Source organism: Musa acuminata, chromosome BXJ1-4 (genome assembly GCF_036884655.1).
Source record: "Musa acuminata AAA Group cultivar baxijiao chromosome BXJ1-4, Cavendish_Baxijiao_AAA, whole genome shotgun sequence".
Lineage (NCBI taxonomy): Eukaryota > Viridiplantae > Streptophyta > Magnoliopsida > Zingiberales > Musaceae > Musa > Musa acuminata.
This window is the reverse complement of record NC_088330.1, coordinates 26,021,653-26,041,594: the sequence shown is the minus strand read 5'-3', so window position 1 is coordinate 26,041,594 and position 19,942 is coordinate 26,021,653.

Here is a 19,942-nt window from a genome sequence, read left to right as displayed (position 1 = left end):
TAAATTAATCATTCTCCTATGTTTCAAAAATTCTTTAAATACCTTATGTGATGATTGAAAATTAATTTCCTTTATGATGAATCACGAATCATGACTTGATCTATGATATTGATATATTTTAATTATGATCCTTGGTTGTATAATTCTTTTGCTCTATTAAAAAGATTTGTCGAATGAATCATGTCCTTCTTGAATTTTCTTGATATCATGACATGATTTTGTAATATGGCTTGTATAATGATTAAATTTTTTAGCCATTGATTTCTCCCTTCTTTTCGATAATGATAAAGGGGGAGTTAGTTTACTAGCCTGCATATTTCAAAGGAAGAAAAATTTGCTAGCTCGATCATTTCATTGAAAGAACTTGCTATCATGAACACTACCAATGAATTGCAAATCTTACAATCTAAAGAGAAGCAAAGAATTGCTATCTCGAAAGAAGCAAAAAATGCAAAACTTAGAAAACTTGCAATATAATTGCTCTTGCCATGCTTTGTATCAAAAATAGGTTGATGTCCTTAAAAGCATCGCATTAAATTTTTTAGTGTATCGCAATGTATCACATGTATCGCAAATTAAAATTTTTGAGACTATTATCATATCATGTTTAACAATTGATATCTTTCATGACATAATTTCTTTGCATTGTTGTCTTGTATGTATCATGTGATGATTGAAATATTGATTGATGCAAATTCATAGTTTATGTGAAAGTCTAAATCATTGGTTCCTCTCCTTCTTTTCGGCAATGACATAGGGGGAGAAAGATTGCTAGCTCAAGGCAAATGCTGGCTAGCTTGTACTCTTCCCTTCTTTTCGACAAAAACAAAGGGGAGAAAGCTTTTGCTAGTTAGAACATGCAAAGAAAAGCAAAGTGCTATCTTGCACAAGAAGCAAGTGTTGAATTGCCATGATTGAACTTAAGAATCTTGCTATGCTTTTGTGCTTATATGTTGTGATGAAAATCTAGCTTCATGTTACAAAAACTTACATATATTTTAAAATAGCTAGAGCTACTTCTCCTTTTGTTGATGACAAAGGGGGAGAAATATATGAATTGATACTATGAGTGCCATATTTGAATGAGAAATATATGAATTGATGCTATAAGTACCATATTTGAATTTGAATTATGTTAAGATATCAAGAACTTGCATCGTAATTTTACTTGTAGATATCTTGCCATGTGATGAAATGCTACGATTTATTGCTAAAATGATGCATGCAATACTTATGCTTTTTATTATGATGTATGTGATGTATTGCATATGATGTGAATCATGATTAAAATTGCCTTAATTTGAATTCAAGGTTTATCTCAATTATGAAATTTTGAAATAAGAATGATCACTCAACTTTGTCATGATTTAGAAATTAACATAAAGGGTCTTCCCTTCTTTTTGACAATGACTAAGGGGGAGATAGCTAGCTTGCACAATTCAAGAAGAAAGCAAAAATTGTACTTCTCAAAAGAGAATAAATTGCTATCTTGAACATCACCAAGAATTGCTAGCTTGAAATCTCAAGAAAATGTAAAAATGTGCTATCGTGCCTATCTCAAGAAAAGCAAATATACCAACTTGCAGATCTTTGAATTTGCTAGCTCGTATATTGTAAAACTTGCATATTTCAAGAAGCAAGAGTTGCTTTCTTGAATATCTCTAAATTGCTAGCTTGCATGTTCTAAAATGTTGTAACATTGCTAGCTTGCATGATGTAGAACTTGCTATCTTGAACATTACCAAAAGTGCTATCTTGTATGTTGTAAAACTTGCATATCTAAAACTTGATAGCTTGAATGTTCTAAGCATAATATAACACTTGCTAAATTTTCTAGCTTCAAAACTGCATGATGATAAAACTTGATATTATGTTTTTCATGCAATGAGTTAAACTTATATTCCAAACACAAGAATAGTTGGACTTATCCTTTTTGTTGATAACAAAGGGGGAGAAGTATGATGTTATGCATAAGTTTATGCATAAGTTCATGATGTGTTGTAAGTATTCATGATGATTATTGCAATGACTTGAATTCAGTTTGAATTCAAGGTTCTATGGCATATTGATAGGGGGAGTTTGTTTAAACTCCGGGAGTTAAGTTTAACTCCGTCATCAAGTGGTTATCATCATCAAAAAGGGGGAGATTATTGAATCTCGTATTTTGATGATGAAACTACTTGATATGTGTTTATATTTTAATATGTGTTTTGAGTGACGCAGGATGCTTTGATCAGGATGAGACAATTAAAGTAGAAAAAATCATCTTAGGCCGGAGGAACATGTCAGAAGATCGGACGTCGGACCGGTGGATCGGTCGACGTATTGATAGAAGGCTTCAGGTTGTGGACTTAGGCATCAGGCCAAGAAGAGTGGGTATTATGCCAAAGATATCGGAGTTGCGGAGTTAACTGGTCGAATGGGCAATAGGCCACAGGAGAGGACGATGCGCTGAAGAATCGGACGAAGCGTCGAGGGACCAATGACATGCCGGAAAACTTGGTTAATTGCTTAGGATTAATTATCTTGATCAAAGTTTTATTTTACATATGCAGGATTAACTATGATGTAAGTAAGACATGTAGTAGAAGTTGCACCGGAGTCAAGACCATGATCACGTTGGGGGTTCGAGAGTTCGACGGAAGTCCGGACGGTCGTCGGAGGTTCTGTGATAACAAATCCAAGAAGTCCAGGAGCTTGCCAAAGAAGCTCATCGGAACTCGCCAAGTGAATTGCCTCAAGTCCAGGAGTTTGCTAGAAGTCCACCGGAGCATCGCCGAAGGTTCATCGGATGTTCACCGGAAGTTCACCGAAAGCTCACCGGAAGAAGCAATTGATGCACTAGAGCAAGTTACAGTAAATGTCTTAAAAAATATCGTAGTTAGCATGTAGATTAAGTTACGAATGGGAGGTGATCTCATTAACTTAATCTAGGGGCAATTGGGCCCTTGATAGACCCAAATTGGGCCGAATGGATCAACCCATTCGGACCAAAATTCTTGCTATGCGGTGGCACCGCCAGGGTCGGCGGTGGCACCGCCTAGGAGATGGTCTCCCAGGAAAGCTGGGCGGTGCAACCGCCCAGGTCAGGCGGTGGCATCTCTTGGGCTCAGTCTCCGAGTGAGACTGGGTAGTGCAACCGCCCTAGTCAGGCGGTTGTACCACCCTAGTTAGGAGGTAGTACCGTCAGGACCCCAAAAATCTGGGAAAAGATATTTTTGAGCTCCAAATTCAAACTAGTTTGGGGCCTATATATACCCCACCCTTTCCTGCATGAAAGGGCACCGAAAATCCAATCTTACTCTGTGATTTTTAGAGCTCAAAAGTATTGTAAAGGCTAGAAGTTCTCCTCCCTCTTTTCTTCTAAGTTTTGATCTTTCAAGAAGAGAAAAGTTTGTAAGGGTTGTCTCCTAAGCCCGTCAAAAGGATTGAAACTGTAAAAGGGTGGTTGGCATTCACCTATTGAAGGAAGGCCTCTAGTGGACGTCGGTGACCTCATCGGAGGAGAAAGCCAAAAGTGGATGTAGGTCAAGATTGACCGAACCACTCTAAATCTCGGTTTGCATTTACTTTCTATTCTCTATCTTAACTACAAACTGTCTCCATACGTTACTTTAACTGCACTTCACCTAATCTAAGTTAAAGCAACTTCCAAATCAACTTTCATACCGAAATCGCTTTTATCATACGAACATCGTATTTCGGTTTGCAATTACATTATGTTCTCTATCTTAACTACAAACTGCCTCTATATCTTTACTTTAACTACATCTCGCTTGATCACAAGTTAAAGTGATTTCCGAATCGACTTTCTTATCGAAATCGTTTTTTTCATACGAACGTCGTTTTAAATCATCGAAAGTTTTCTGCTACACTAATTTACCCGCCCCCCCCCCCCCCCCCCCCTCTTAGTGCTCTTGATCCTAACAATGGTGAACTTGAACTTTCAATGAAAATTTTAAAACAAGAATAAAAAATTAAAAATAAACTTAAAAAGAATAAAAATAATTAATCTACTTGCTTTGAATGCAAGAAGAACACAATGTGGGATGAATCGAGCTCCTCCGAAGATGAGGAGAAAATCAACAAAGGCGAGATGATAAACTATGCCTTAACGGATTTTGATGTTGAAGTAATCAAAATGGCTTTAGTTTATTTTGAAATTACATAATGCTTTTCATGACTTATTTTTAATTTAGTTTAAGAAAATTAAAATTTTTTTGAATTGCATGTTTAATGAATATGCAAAAATAAAATTGGATCATGCTTACCTTTCTAATGATTTTAAAAATAATCATGAAAAATACATATTTTATGATAAACAAACAAAATGATTTTGATTGAAAATGCTTTAAGTTTGATGAAATAATGTAATGATTCATAATGATCATGCTTAATAAATTTCAAAATTATGCATGATGATTTTCAAGTAATTTATGGTTTATTGATCTTGATGGTTTTTATGACAAAATTTATTTTTCGAACCTAAATGATTAATGATATATATATATATATTTTTTGGCATAAAAAAGACAAAGGTATACTTGTATGAAACAAACGAAAAAGAGAAAAGCATTGTTCTTGAAAATTATTTTTCTTTATCTTATTGATTTTTATGAATCTCTTGAAAATGATTTTGATTTGACGATTTGAATTTGAGCGAGTTTTATTCAAATCATGATCTTGATCTCTTGAAATTATTTGAGATTTGTTTTGAATCAAGATCTCTTCTTTGTAGTCCTATGTTCACTTTTACCATTTACTAAAGAGGATATCTATAAAACTAACCATGATCTTGATAATTATGTTTTGAAACTTTATGTAAATCAAGATTGTTCATCATGACTTCTTACATTTTAAGAAATTATTTATGAATTATATCTTTTGGTATTTAATTGGTCTTATCCTTCATGACATGATTTCTTTATATGTATGGCTTGTATGGCTTGAAATGTTTTAGAATGATGCATGCAACACTATAATTTTTCCCTTAGATAAAAATGCATGGAACACTATGATTTCTTGAAATAATGTGAAAATCAATAATTATCATTTTCTGAAATAATACTCTAGAATGATGATTTGGAATCATGCATGTAATGATGATTTTATATTTAATATACATGATGATTTGGTATTATACATGCAATACTTTAACTTATGATAATGATGCATGCAATGATGAAATATTCAAGATAAAATAATTGTTTTGGCATTAATGACTTGAATTTTCATCTATGCTATTTTCCTTTTTCATAATTTGAAAATTGATGTAAAGGGTCTTCCTTTCTTTTTGACAATGACAAAGGAGGAGCAAAACATGCTAGAAAGCAAATTAGCTAGCTTGCACAAGTTAAGAAAATGCAAAAAATTGCTTACTTTCTTGCACATCTAAAAAGAAGATGCAAACGTAACACTTGCCAAATTGTTTGCTTGCTTCATGTAAAACATTGTATCTTGCTAGCTTGCATGCTGTAAAGTAATGTAAAATTTTACTAGCTTGCACTTTGCAAAAGAAGCAAAAATGACACTTCTCAAAAGAGAAGAAAGAGCTTGTTGTCTTGAACATCACTAGCTTGCCTATCTCAAGAAGCAAAACTCGCAACTTGCACATTGCTAAAGGAAGCAAGAATGACTAGCTTGCACACTTCAATAAGAAAGCTATCTTGCATGATGGAAATTTTTTTTTGCTAGCCTACATGATGTAGAACTTGCTATCTTGAATATTATAAAGAAATGTTATCTTGCACATCGGAAAGAAAAGCAAATATGCCAACTTGCACATCTTTAAATTTGCTAGCTTGTATATTGTACTACATTGCATATCTACAACTTGAGAGCTTGAATGTTCTAAGTATGATGTAACAATTGCTAAATTTTCTAGCTTCAAATTGCATGATGATAAAACTTGATATTATGTTTTTCATGCAATGAGCTGAACTTATATTCCAAACACATGAATAGTTGGACATCTCCTTTTTGTTGATGATAAAGGGGGAGAAGTATATTGATGTCATGTATGATTTGATCATGACATGTTGCTTGGATTTTTGAATCTAAGAGTTTCTATCAATATGACATAGTGATAGGGGGTGTTTGTTTAAACTCCGGGAGTTAAGATTAACTCCGTCATCGATTGGTTGTCATCATCAAAAAGGGGAAGATTGTTGAATCTCATATTTTGATGATAAACCAATCGATATGTGTTTATGTTTTAATCTACGTTTTGAGTGCTGCAGGATGCTTCGATCAGGATGAGACAATTAAAGCAGGAAAAATCATGTTGTGCTTGAGGAACACATATTAGAAGATTGGACGTCGGGCTGGAGGAATGGTCGACGTATCGATAGAAGGCTTCGGGCCGTGGATTCAGACATTGGGCCAAGAAAAGCAGATATTATGCCAAGGATATTGGAGTTGTGGAGTCAACTGGCCGATTGGGAAATAGGCCACAAGAGAGGACAATGCACCGAAGAAGAATCTGATGAAGCGTTGAGGGACCAATGACATGCCGGACAACTTGATTAATGCTTAGTATTAATTGTCTAGATCAAAGTATGTTTTACATGTGCCAGATTAACTACGATAGCAAGACATGAAATAAAATGAAGTCCCAAAGTCAAGGACGCGATTATGTTGGGAGTTCAAGAGTTCGTCGGAAGTCCGGACGTTCGTCGGAAGTTCTGGAGGAACCGGCCGAGAAGTCTCGGAGCTTGCTAGAGAAGCTCGTCGAAACTTGCCAAGAAGAGCATTGTGAAGTCTAAGAGCTTGCTGGGATTCCACCGAAACATTACCGAGAGATCGTCGGAAGTTCACCGAAAGATCGTCGGAAGCTCGCTAGAAGAATAGACATAGGGACTTGTTTAGCTTAGCAAATATCTTAAGATTTCGTAGTTAGCACGTAATTGGGCTTGGATTTGGGCCAACCCAATTAGGAGCCAGCTAGGCCTATGTAAGAACTATGTTAGGCCTAATAAGAGGCCCAAACAATGCCCCAAGAAGTCTCACCATTGTGATATAATCTTCGAGACTGTGTCAGGCGATGGTACCGCTAGTCTGAGCAGTTGTACCGCCCCTGGCAGGGTGACAAGTGGTGGTACCGCCAGTATGGGCGATGGTACTGCCCAACACTATCCCCTAGGCAGTGGTACCACCAAGCCTGGGTGGTGGTACTGCCCAGGGCAGTGTCAGCGTCAAACTGACACTAGGCGGTGGTACCGCCCAACGCAGGCGGTAGTACTGCCCGTTCCTAGGGAACCCGAGATGGAAAAGTTTTAGGCTCCAAGTTTGAATCAACTTGAAGCCTATAAATACCCCTCTAATCTCTAGTTAAAGCACACAAGCATAGAGAGATTAAAAGAGAGAAAACGCTATTGCGATTATAAGTGAATTCCCTCCTCTAAATCTAAATGTTAGATTTCTGTTTTGAGAGGAGAAGTGCTTGTAAGGGTTATCTCCTAAACCCGGTAAAAGGAGAAGAGGGGTGTAAAAGGTGATTGGCCTTCGCCTATTGAAGGAAGGCCTCTAGTGGACGCCGATGACCTCGTCAAAGGAGGAAGCCAAAAGTGGATGTAGATCAAGATTGACCGAACCACTCTAAAAATCTGGTTTGCTTTTTTATTATTGCTACTACCTTACTGCAAACCTCTTTAAATGCTTACTGCCTTCAATTCATAAACGAATGATTTCAAGTTATATTTCCGAGATTGGTTTTCAACGTAAACGGTTTTAGCACAACGAAGATTTTTGAAGACGTAATTTTTTTCACTGCACTAATTCACCTCCCCTCTTAGTGCTCTTGATCCTAACAGCGTATAACTAAAATTCAATCCTCATCCTACGGTCGGTCACTCACCATGCCTAATAATTGGAGGATCCTTTGCCATCGCTAGGGTTTGGAAAACATATGGTCTCAAATTTTGTGGTCTTTGAATTATTTTAATTTTTATTATGATTTTATATGAAGGATCCTCATTGATGACTCTGTACGAACGTTTCATCTTTTTGTAAAGTCATATTATAGCCTTAACTTCCTCTCACACTCTCACAAGGATATAGTCATAATTTAGTTTGATGGAACAATTGATTCATTAATTTTGTTAAGTCTGAATTATTGGTCCAAAATATTTAAATTTGCTCATCAAACTTTTACAAGTTAATTACTTCTCATGTGGGACCAAATTGAGTGTTATAATTTTTGTTCACATAAGCGTTCTCTCTAACTTAATGATTTGTCCTCATCAAGATCTAACATAGTTTAGAATTAGATCATAACATGGTGCTGCATCCTCTGACCCTATCTATAACTAGTCTTTTTCTACTTGAATTTCTCACTATTATGTTAGCATCGATACTAATTATCATGATTTGATCGAAAGAGATAAAATTGACTTGTTAATTTTGTTAAGTCTAAATTACTCATTCAAAATATAGTTAAGACACCCATCAAATCCTTAGCTATATGATTGCACAAACTGTCTTGACCTTCTCCCAAGGCATCTAAAAGATAAAGATGTAAGATATGGTGATGCAATGTTTAATTTCAAATCTTATTTAATATTCATCTAACTAGTTTATTGTAATTTTATTAATTGCTCCGGAGAGTTTATCAAAGCATGAATCATGAATACACGTAGCCACATCTAATCTTAACGATGACCAGTGTTTGATGTCTAAATAGTAGAACTCCCACAAACTGGGCAACTCTAGATGGGATAACTTCAAATGAAAATATGTACAACATTTAATACAAAAGAATTATCAAGTCTATATTTAATTTCCATAAAGGATCATTGGTTGCACTCAAAACATCACGTAGACATGTAAATAAAAATTTTAATAAATAATATGCTTTACCTACTATGAATCCTAAAACTTTTAATTCCTAATATAATCATATAAATATTTAGGACATGTGAATGTGATTTCACCTTTACAATCACAAAATTAACCTCAGGATTCGTCTCAAAGTCTTTAAGTTCCTTTGTTAACTGCAAAACCTATAAAAAGGAAGAGAAAAGAAAGGACAAGGACCTCAGATCAATAAAATGAGATCAAGATATCATAAAATAAATAGATGGCATGTAATTTATATTTGAATGATTTTAATTCATAGGTGCCAATTCAAGCTTGCTAGTTAAGTAAATCAGTGAAGTAAAACTAACAAATTAATTGCATTTTATTTAGTTTAAGTTTATCTGTTCTCTCTAAAAAAATAGTATAATAATGAATATATATTCTTTGCTCAGTCACAATTCATCTTAACATGTATATGGTGTTTGAATATTATAAGATAAATCAAGATATTGGGTTTACCCCTTTACAAATAGTGCACTAACATACAATACGAGGAAAGATGAGATAAAAGAGATTCAAAATCGGGGTTCGATAGATTGTAAGTTATTATACTTAACAAAAGTTTTTATTTTTCAAGTTTCTTTATTTTTCTCCTTTCTAGGTCTTCTCTATAATTTTTTGATGTCTACCACCACTCCAAAAAATCTTTCAATATGACATTAGAGCATTGTTAAATGTCCTATTAAAGAGAGAAACTATAGAGAGAAAATCAAATAGAAAGAAGGAGCAATCCCCAAGAGAGATGTGTGCACCAAGGAAGAAAGGGATGATAGGGAGCACCTCAATTCAAGTTATAAAGGTCTTCCATTTTTATTTTCTCGTCTTCTATTTTGTGAGTTTGAAATCTAACATAGTATGGTTTAATTCTACCATTTAATCCTAAAGATACTGTTAGAGAGATCCTTTTGGAGAGAGAAATAGGAGAAATAAAAAGGATTAACAGTGGGGGAAATTATAGAGAGAAAACCTAAAAGAGAGAACCTACTAGAGAGAAAACTAAATAGAGAAAAAAACCTCGGGATAGAAAATTATGGAGAGAGAAAATCAAGGTAAGAGAAAACAAAGGAGAGAGATACTATTAGAAAGAGAAAAAAAAAAAGATCATGAAGAATTGATGATGACATTGACGAAGAGGAGATTTGCTTTTGATGACAATCAAAGAAGGAGATAACAAGAATAAGAATATAATCAATAGATTATATTATAACAGTAGAAAGATTAACAAACTTTCTCATTATTAGAGGAAGATTAACAAACTTTTTAATCTATCACTACAAAAGAGAAAGATTGAAGGTACGGATAATGATTTCTATAAGTTATTTTAGATCTCATTATTACTTGATTTGATTAAAAAAGATTGCTAGAGATAAAAAAAAAAATATTATGTGAACTTATCTCAAAGTGGAATGTTTAAAAGAAATTATTTTCAATGGTTGTAAGGATATGAATGATGATAAAGATTAAATTATTCCCCAAAGAATAAAAGGAAGAGTTAATTTTTAATAAAATGAAGATAAAAGATCATAAATTATATCTCTTAAGTAATATTAGATAAAATTATTATTTCATGGATCTCTAGCTAAGATATGATAAATAGCCTAATCATTCTTAGAAAAAATTATAAAACATATATATATTCTACTATACTATCTGAATGTAAATCAAAGTATCAATAGAAAAAAAAAAGTCAAGCTTTTTAATCAGATGAAGTTAAAGAAGAGGCCTGATTAGGTATGATAGATTCCTCCAATTATATTAAGATTGAAGAAATTATATCATGCAAAAACAAGATTTAGGTTGTAATATCATTGACAGAGAAATTATAGTTGATGACATTGATTTTATTTTTAATTGGAAGTATAAAAGTATGTTTACCTGCCTATACAAAAAGAAATTTTACATAGTCCATCATTAGAGATTCAAAAGACGATAAAACTATTGACATTAAGAGTATTAATATTCAAGATTCAAATGTTATAAAGTGAGATTAAATTTTCATCATGAATGAGCTAAATATTTGTGCCGATGATTATGTAGATCAAATTGACTTTATATTTAAATATTGACTTAAAAAACCTAAAAGATTAGTTCAATAAATTTAATAAGATTGGTTTGACATAATAAAATTATTTAATTGATCAAGATAGATATGACTAATCCAGTATATGAATAACTATTATGGATTGTATCTCAAAATTCAGATAATTCAAAAGATGTTGCACAACATGACAACATGGAAGGAGATTGCAATAACCTTTTTTTTTTTTTTACAAAGTTTAATTTATGAGATAACGTTGAAATATTAACATGAACTTTACAAGTAGATAAGATTTCAGTTTAAGAGTTTTATCTGAAATATAAATCTTTATCATAGTTAATATAAAATTTTGGGTTTAGCCCTCTATAAATAGAGAGCTAATGCAATACTTTAGATATAATACGAGGAGAGATGATATAGAGCCAAAAAAGGATTCTAGATCTTGGGTCCAATAGATTGCAAGTTATTATGCTTAATAATACCTGCGCTTTTGTGAAAGTATTTTATCCAAAATATTCAAAATTGCATACTCAACATCATTAGTGTTTTTGTATTAGTATCTTCATATCTAGATGTGTGATTTTGAAATAAACTTCTATGGTAATTTAAGTTTGTCATATCTTATTGAATGCGAATGCTACACCTATAGTGTTAACAAGTTTCAAACCTTCTTAAATATCTCTTACTAAAAATCTTCATATGGAAAACCTTTTACTAGCCTTGCTCATTTAGATTTATAGTAAGGAATGCACATACCATTTGATACGAAAGAGCATTATATTTTTGAGGTCTGTTTAGTACGACCACCTTCACGCGTGAGTTCCCTTCCACCAAAACCTAATCATGCCATGTGAAACGACCATGTTAGTCTACTTGAAACATTTTAAATAAGAAAATTTAGCCAAATACTAACCATAATAAAAGAAATTATCTAAAAAAGTGATATTCGTATTCTTCTTCTTATCTGTATTTCTTATTGTTTTTGACATTACAATTGCTGAAAATAGTCGAAGAGTGAGCATGACATGAATAAAATATTACCATTAAAATGTTATATTAGGAGTCTTCATAATGACCAGCTTATATCCAATATAGACATTTGATCAATGGTTGGTCAATCCACATATTAATAGAGTACCTAGTTTTGGGAGCATCATGGTGCAATAAGACTTCTATGGTCAAGTCACTAGACAATGCAAGTCAAACATTAAATGAATCATATATGCAACGGATGTTGTTTTTTGACCAATTTTTATCTGTTATGGGATGATGTTGTTTATGAGAAAGTTTACATTTGCTAAAGAGAGAAGTGTTAGGGTAGCAATGAGGTTATATTTTTTACTTCGTTACATTAGCTCTGAGAGGAAAATTGTTCGGATGCCCAATCAGGTTTTACTATTGACAAATATCCCTTTTCTTAGATATAATACTCTTTGAAATAGACACCTATCTCTTGCCAATTACTGAAGTAAATAAAACTATGTAAGATTTCCTGATTAGCTAATACTTTATGTGCATTCTTGTGTAGGTTTTAGCTGTTCCCTACCCCATATATTTATTTCATTTGCTAAGTCTAGTTACTTGGAAGTTATCAAAGCTTTAATTCTCTTCTCATAGTTTAGCAAAGGTGGGGTTAAAATTGCAGGGTGAGAAGGACCGGTATTCAAATTTTCCAAAGGTGATAACAAACTTAATTTGTAAGGTCGATATAGGTTTTATTGTTATTGAGAAGGTTTTTAAACTGTACCTATAATTAAAGAACTAAAACATGCAGATCATGTTAATTCTTTAAAGAACTGTCAAAAGAACTATGGATAGAATATATAGTACAGTTAGAAAGATCAATAACAACAATAAAATCATAAATCCCAACTATTTAAGATCGCCTAGATGGATCTTTTACCCCATCAAGATATGTAAAAAATTATATATTTAATAAATTTTAGAATAATTAATTTTTTATTTATAATTTTTATTAAAATCTTTTTAGGTCATCCTCTAACTCTTCGTGCATCACTAATATTAATCATTTTATCTTTTTTGACTATCACATTTGGAGGTCTCCTAACTATATACTCGTATTATCTTAAACGAGTTTATCTCACGTTATCCTCTGTCGAAACGATGTCTAGTTGTTCACGATTAAATATATTTTTTATCTTTTCTTATAATTCTACACATCCATCTTAATATTCTCTTCTCGACCATATAAATATTTTATATATGTTGTTTCTTAATAGTCCAATACTCATATCCATAAAGTATTACTAATCTCACAACTACTTTATATTTTTTTTTCTAATATCAAAAATATCCGATGATCACACAAGACTCTTGACGTCCCTTATCATCTTAAAAATATAATTAAAAAAATCAAATAATATAATTCAGATTGTTCAAGATAGTTTAGCATTTTGGAATACGTTCATATGTTTAGATTCTAAGTCAAAGGTATACAAAAATATTTGGGCAAGTGAATTCAGATACGAAGAAGGATATGCAACTCATACATGCATTTGTAACATTTGTGTGTATCTAGACGGGCATGCAGTTGGGTTCCATTTAGTGCCGTGAATAAAGAGATCCACGGTGGGTTTTCCTTCCAAGTTTTGAGATGAATCCCACAGCACTTATCGAAATGAAGCTGTGGAATGCTGCACATACCTGGTTATCGTTGTTATTACCGCCCGAAGCCATGTGGAGAACTTCTACTACGCAGGCATTTGTTGCAGCCGATGGCTCCATGTTTAAGAGCACGGAGAGGTGGTGGTGGTGTAGTTCTATTGTAGAGTCCATGATTGATCGTAAAAGTAAAAATGACGAGAATTACGTGTTGCAGACGAAGACAGCCGACCACCTGGGTCAAGTACTTGAGAGAAAATAATGACCATGACAATGAACCCTATACTACAACAGTGACTACGCTGCAGATAAGGCTTCCAAGGCTTTTTATAACCGCAGTTATAAATGTCTAATACAAACGGTTTCGATATCTATTGTCTTAGGTTATACTTTTGAATTATAATTTTTAAAAACCATAATAATATATGAATCAAAGACTATGTTTTTTGAAGAACCGTAATAAAAAAAATATCTTAGATTTAGAGGGGGATACGATCTGAACCATGGAGAAGTGTGCAATCTAAACCATAAGGATCACTTAACCGATCGATATTAAAATGGAAAATCAAACCTAAAATAGCGCTATTTCTTTTTTGTCTTTTTTGTACATCTTGAAAAAGTGAACCTCGACAATGTCACATTTATTTTTCATCATGGAGACTAACAGGACAGTCAATAGGAGAGGGTACAAATAATTGGTATCTTGATGAGATATAAACAATATTAGTGGGTACAAATAGTTAGTACCTTATCGCTAACCCTATAGATTCGACCTATTTTCTTTTTGCTCGAAGGTCCCAAAGCTCTTTCCAATAAAGGGTGAAAGAAGCGATATTTTTTTGACTTGACTTGGGCCACCTGGAAGATTTAGAATGCTACCTCAAGATTGAGCAGGTTAGATCCAGAGCATTAGTATCAACTAGCCAACGCTCTCTCTGAGTTCACTATCATCCTACAAATAAGTAAATGGTGGCTCGTGGAAGCCGGGCTTCGACCCATGCCTTGGGGTTAGTATTCGAGATTAAATTTCATGTGATTTTGCTCTTATAAGTTGATTATAGTATGTTCCTTTTGTCACATAGATATTTATCTTCGAGAAAATGTCTTCAAAGCCATTGAGGTGGAGCATAGGGGAAGGAAGCAAGTCATTCATCATCAACCTGCCTCATCCTACTCAAATTAAGTGACCACATGGGAGTAGAAGCAAGAGCGACCTCCCCTATAGGGTCGAGAGATTATTCCAATGCCACTAGTAGCTAATCGGGCACCATCATCTCTTGCCTAGTCTCAACTCGACAAGTGCCCAATGGGACTGTTGCCATGCTTATGCCAAAAAGGGGATGACGTAGCATCCTCCTCCTAACAGTTCGAGTCCTCCCAAGCTGGATGAGATTGGAAGGGTCATGATCACCAACAACCACCACAGAAATGGACACCCAACTTTGGTTAATGCCTTTACTATCTGCCCCATCTAGTGATATGAAAAATTCAGGGTGACATCATATTTATGTTAGAACCCTAGTAGATTTTAAGTTTGGAGTTGATCTTTTTGGGGATCGACCTCCTTGAAATTCTATAGGGGTTCCATCCTCCAAGTTGCTACTCAAAGGCTGCTAAGAAGATTCATCTATTGCTTGTCAAAAGAGAATGAATACATGACTATTTATAAGGCTTCTAAACCCTAGCTCCTAATAGGACTCTACTTAAGACTCCTACTTCTAACCAACTCCTAATAAGACTTCTATTATAAGAAGTAACCTCTCAACTAACCCTAACTCTAGCCGGCCTCTTCACCTCTTTAATAGGGGTCGACTAGGTAAGTTTTACATGAATGTCTCTTTCAATAAAATTCAATTAGGACTCTCATAGCTAGAGTCCTAATAGACCCACCCTCTTCAAATCAGCCTTGTCCTCGATGCTGACTATCCATTAATTCTGAAAATTTAATCTTCAAATCGTCATAGTTCTCCCAAGTGGCATCTTCTACTGGTAGGTTCGCCCACTGTATTAGTACTTCAGTAGTGGGTCGTTGTCGTCGAGTCATGATCTGTCGATCAATAATGACACTCGGTTGGGTCTAAAGTTCTCCTTGGATAGCGATATTTGGTAGATGGCTTTAGGTTGTCTCGTTTTGTCCTAGCTTAAGCTTTAAATACGACACATAGAAGATTGGATGGATTCAGGAGCTAGCGGGTAAGTCTAATATGTATGCTACCGCTCCGATGTGCTTCAAACTTTAGTAAGGTCTATAGTACCGAGGTGAAAGCTTCATAGATGCTCTGATCTGAATTGATGTTTGCTTATATAGTTGGAGTCGTAAGAAGACCTAATCTCCTACTGAAAATTCTCTTTTGCCTTTGTGTTGATTATATTATTGTTTCATCCTTGCTTGGGCTGCAGTGATATTATCTTTTAGTAACTTTAGCATTTTGTCTCTGTCCTGTAGTTCCCTGTCTACTTATTCTACTTTAGAGGTGCCCAAAATATATTTTAGGATCATAGGGGGTGGTCGACCATACATAGCCTCATAGGGAGTATATTTTGTGGATGAATGATAAGTTGTATTATACCACCACTTAGTCCAGGGAAGCCACTTTGTCCACTCTTTTGGCCGGTCACTAGTGAAGCATCTGAGGTTTGCCTCCAAGCGCCTGTTCACCACTTCAGTCTAGCCGTTGATTTGTGGGTGATATACCGTACTCATTTTTTATTTAGTACCTTGCATATGAAATAACTCTATCCAAAATCTGCTTGTGAAGACCCTATCATTATCACTTACAATAGATCTTGGCATCCCATGTAATTTTACAATATTCTCTTTCCCCTTTTTGTTAGTTATTTTATAATCATATCCAAGAAGCTTTGTTACCTATTTTTGATGCTTGGGGGAAGATATCTTCTGCTCCAAGAAATATTTTAGGCTTTTATGGCCAGTCTTGATTTGAAAGCATCGCCCGATCATGTACGGTCTCCATTTGGTCACCGCATGCACAATCGCGAGCATCTCATTGTCGTAAATAGTCATCTTGAGAAGGGAATGAGGTAATGTCTTACTGGTATAAGCAAGGGAGCGGCCATCTTGCATTAGTATAGCACCAATTCCGACTCTGAAGGCATCGGCTTCAATAACAAAACTCTTGCCGAAGTCGGGTAGCACTAGTACGAATATTATCGTCATTGCGACTTTAAGTTCATCGACGATGGTGGTAGCTTTGTTCGACCATTGGAAAGCATCTTTTTTTATCAAGGAAGTAAAGGGTATACTGATCTTTCCATAGTTTTTTGTGAACTTACGGTAGTAGCCTGTTAAACCAAGAAAGCCGCGTAGCGATTTTATGTTCCTCGGGGTTAGCTAGTTCTGCATTACTTCTATTTTGGAGGGGTCCATCGCCACACCTTCCTCTGATATGATATGCCCAAGATATTCCACCTTCTGTTGAAGAAAGTTGTACTTCAATTTTTTGACCAAAAGAAAATGTTCTTGTAAAATCATCAAATCAAGTCATAAGTGCTGAAAATGACTTTCAAGAGAAGGGCTGTAAATAAAGATATCATCGAAGAAAACCAACACAAACTTATGAAGATAATTCTAGAAAATATCATTCATAAGGCTCTGGAAGGTGGAGGGAGCATTGGTGAGACAAAAGGGCATTACCAAAAATTTGTAGTGGCTGTTGTGTGTTCGAAAGGAGGTTTTCGGTATGTCTTCTTCATACACTTATATTTGATGATACTCAGATCGAAGGTCCAGTTTTATGAAGGCTCATGCTCCCTTTAATTCATCAATCAATTCATCTACTATTGGAATTGAGTATTTGTCCTTGACGGTTATGCTATTGAGAGCTCGGTAATCAACGCACATTCACCATGTTTCGTCCTTCTTTCGTACGAGGAGCACCAGTGAAGAGTAGGGGTTGCAACTTGGCTGAATAACTCCTATTTCGAGCATTTCTTTTATAATCCTTTCTATTTCATACTTTTGGAGATGTAGATACTGATATGGTCGAGTATTTACAAGAGGTTTGCCCGGAAGAATCGGTATACAATGATCATGCGGACAGGTAGGAGGTTGGTTGCTCGGTTCGTCAAATATATCTGAAAATTCAATAAACAAAGAAAGTAGGTTTGGATCTTCAAATTCTATTGGCTCTCCTTTAGTTTGCTGCTAAGTTATACCAAAAATCCACTGCATGCTTTGTGCAAAACTTTCTCTATTCATCGTGTGCAAATCGTTGTTATGTTGCCCCCACGTTTCCCATGCAGTATCACATATTTCCCCTTATTATAAAATTTCATAATTAGTTTCATAAAATTTCAGGAAACATAATCTAATATCATCAGCTATTTGATGTCGAGCATGGCCTCATAATCATCAAGAGGGAGGAGGAAGAAATCTACAATTATCTCTTGATTCTGCAGCAATAGTTTCACCCACGGGCACCTATAATCATACTTCAAAATTCATCCTTCGGTGACCTTAACGTCAAATGTACTGCAATTTTTTATAGGTAAGGTCATTTGGATAGCAACCTTGTTGTTTACAAAATTATTAGTGCTCTTGGTGTCAATAAGAATAGTGATAGGTTGTTGCTTTAGAAGTCCTCCCACTTTCATCATTTGCGGGTTCGCATAACCGGCAAGGGCATGCATCGTAATATCGACTGGCTGCTGTTCTTCATCTGTAACCTCTTCCTCATACTCCTGGACCTCCTCTTCCATGTCTTCAAGAGGTTCAATCAGTAGGAGGCAGCCCCTTTTGCAGCAATGATCGTGGTTCCACAGTTCGCGGCAATGCCAACAAAGACCCTTTGCTGATTGGTCACGTAGTTCTTCTCTTGTCAATTTTTTTGATAGCGAAGGATGGCTCAGAGCAGAAGAAGGTTTATATGCCACAGGTCTAGAAGAAGTTCTCATCCTCCGAGTATCTTGGTTGAGCCATTCTTCTTGTATTTGGGCGAAAGAATTCGTAACTGTCACGGTACGAGGCTTTCACTCCTTAACATCCCCTTTTATCTCTGGCTTGAGTCCTTCAATGAATATTCTGTTAGGATCGAGAGCACTAAGAGGGGGGGGGGTGAATTAGTGCAGCGGAAATCTTACAGCGATTAAAACCAAAAGCTGCGTTCGTTCAATAAAAACTATTATGATGCAAAAGCTAATTCTCAGTTTGTATCTAAGTGCAGTTTGCGTCTAAGCGCAGATTGCGTCTAAGCGCAGTTTGCGTCTAAACACAGTTTGCGTCTAAGCGCAGTTTGCATCTAGGCGCAGTTTGCGTCTAAACACAGTTTGCGTCTAAGCACAGTTTGCGTCTAAGCACAGTTTACGTCTAAACGCAGATTTACGTCTAAACGCAGATTTACGTCTAAACGCAGTTTTACGTCTAAACGCAGGTTTACGTCTAAACTCAGTTTACGTCTAAAACGTCTAAACACAGTTTGAGCAGTTTTACGTCTAAATGCAATTTTACGTCTAGACGCAGTTTCAAAGGGATCTGAACTTTAGAAACTCGTTCGTAAAAGCGCAGAAGACAGTTTTGCAGAATTAAGGCGTAAACGTAAACTGCAATGTAAATATCGTACGAAAACGCTGGTTTACGTCTGAAAGCATATTCGGACAGATCAACACTTAAAAACTTGTTCGTGAAGGCGTAGAAGACAGTTTTGCAGAATTAAAACGTAAACGTAAACTGTAATGTACGAAAACACCGATTTACGTCTGAATGCAGATTCGGAAAGAACATCACTTAGAACTTGTTCGTAAAAGCGCAGAGAGCAGTAGTTATGAAGGAGGTTTGCAGTAATGATAAAGTGCTCAAAATAAACGCAAACCAGAGATTTAGAGTGGTTCGGTCAGTCTTGACCTACTCCACTTTTGGCTTCCTCCACCGATGAGGTCACCGACGTCAACTAGAAGCCTTCCTTCAATAGGCGAAGGCCAACTACCCTCTTACAGATTCATTCCTTTTGACGGGCTTAGGAGACAACCCTTACAGAAGTTTTCTCTCCTCTCTTTACAACTCAAACTTGATGAATAGAAAGAGGAGAACTAGCAGTTTTGAGCTCTAAGAAACACAGAAAGATAGTAAGATTTCGAGTGTGTGTTCTGTGCTTTCAGTGCTGAATGGGTGGGGTATTTATAGGCCCCAACCCAATTCAAATTTGGAGCTCAAAACGATCAAATCCCGGAATTCCGGGATCAGGCGGTTGCACCTCCTGACTAGAGAGGTTGCACCGCCTAGCAGAGCTCGAAGACTGAGCTCAGGCGGTGCCACCTCTTGACTAAGGCGGTTGCACCTCTCTGCCAAAGCTCGAAGACCGAGCTCAGGCGGTGCCACCTCTCTGTCAGGGAGGTTGCACCGCCCAGTCTAGCTCGAAGACTGAGCTCAGGCGGTGCCACCTCCTGGCTGGGGAGGTTGCACCGCCCAGT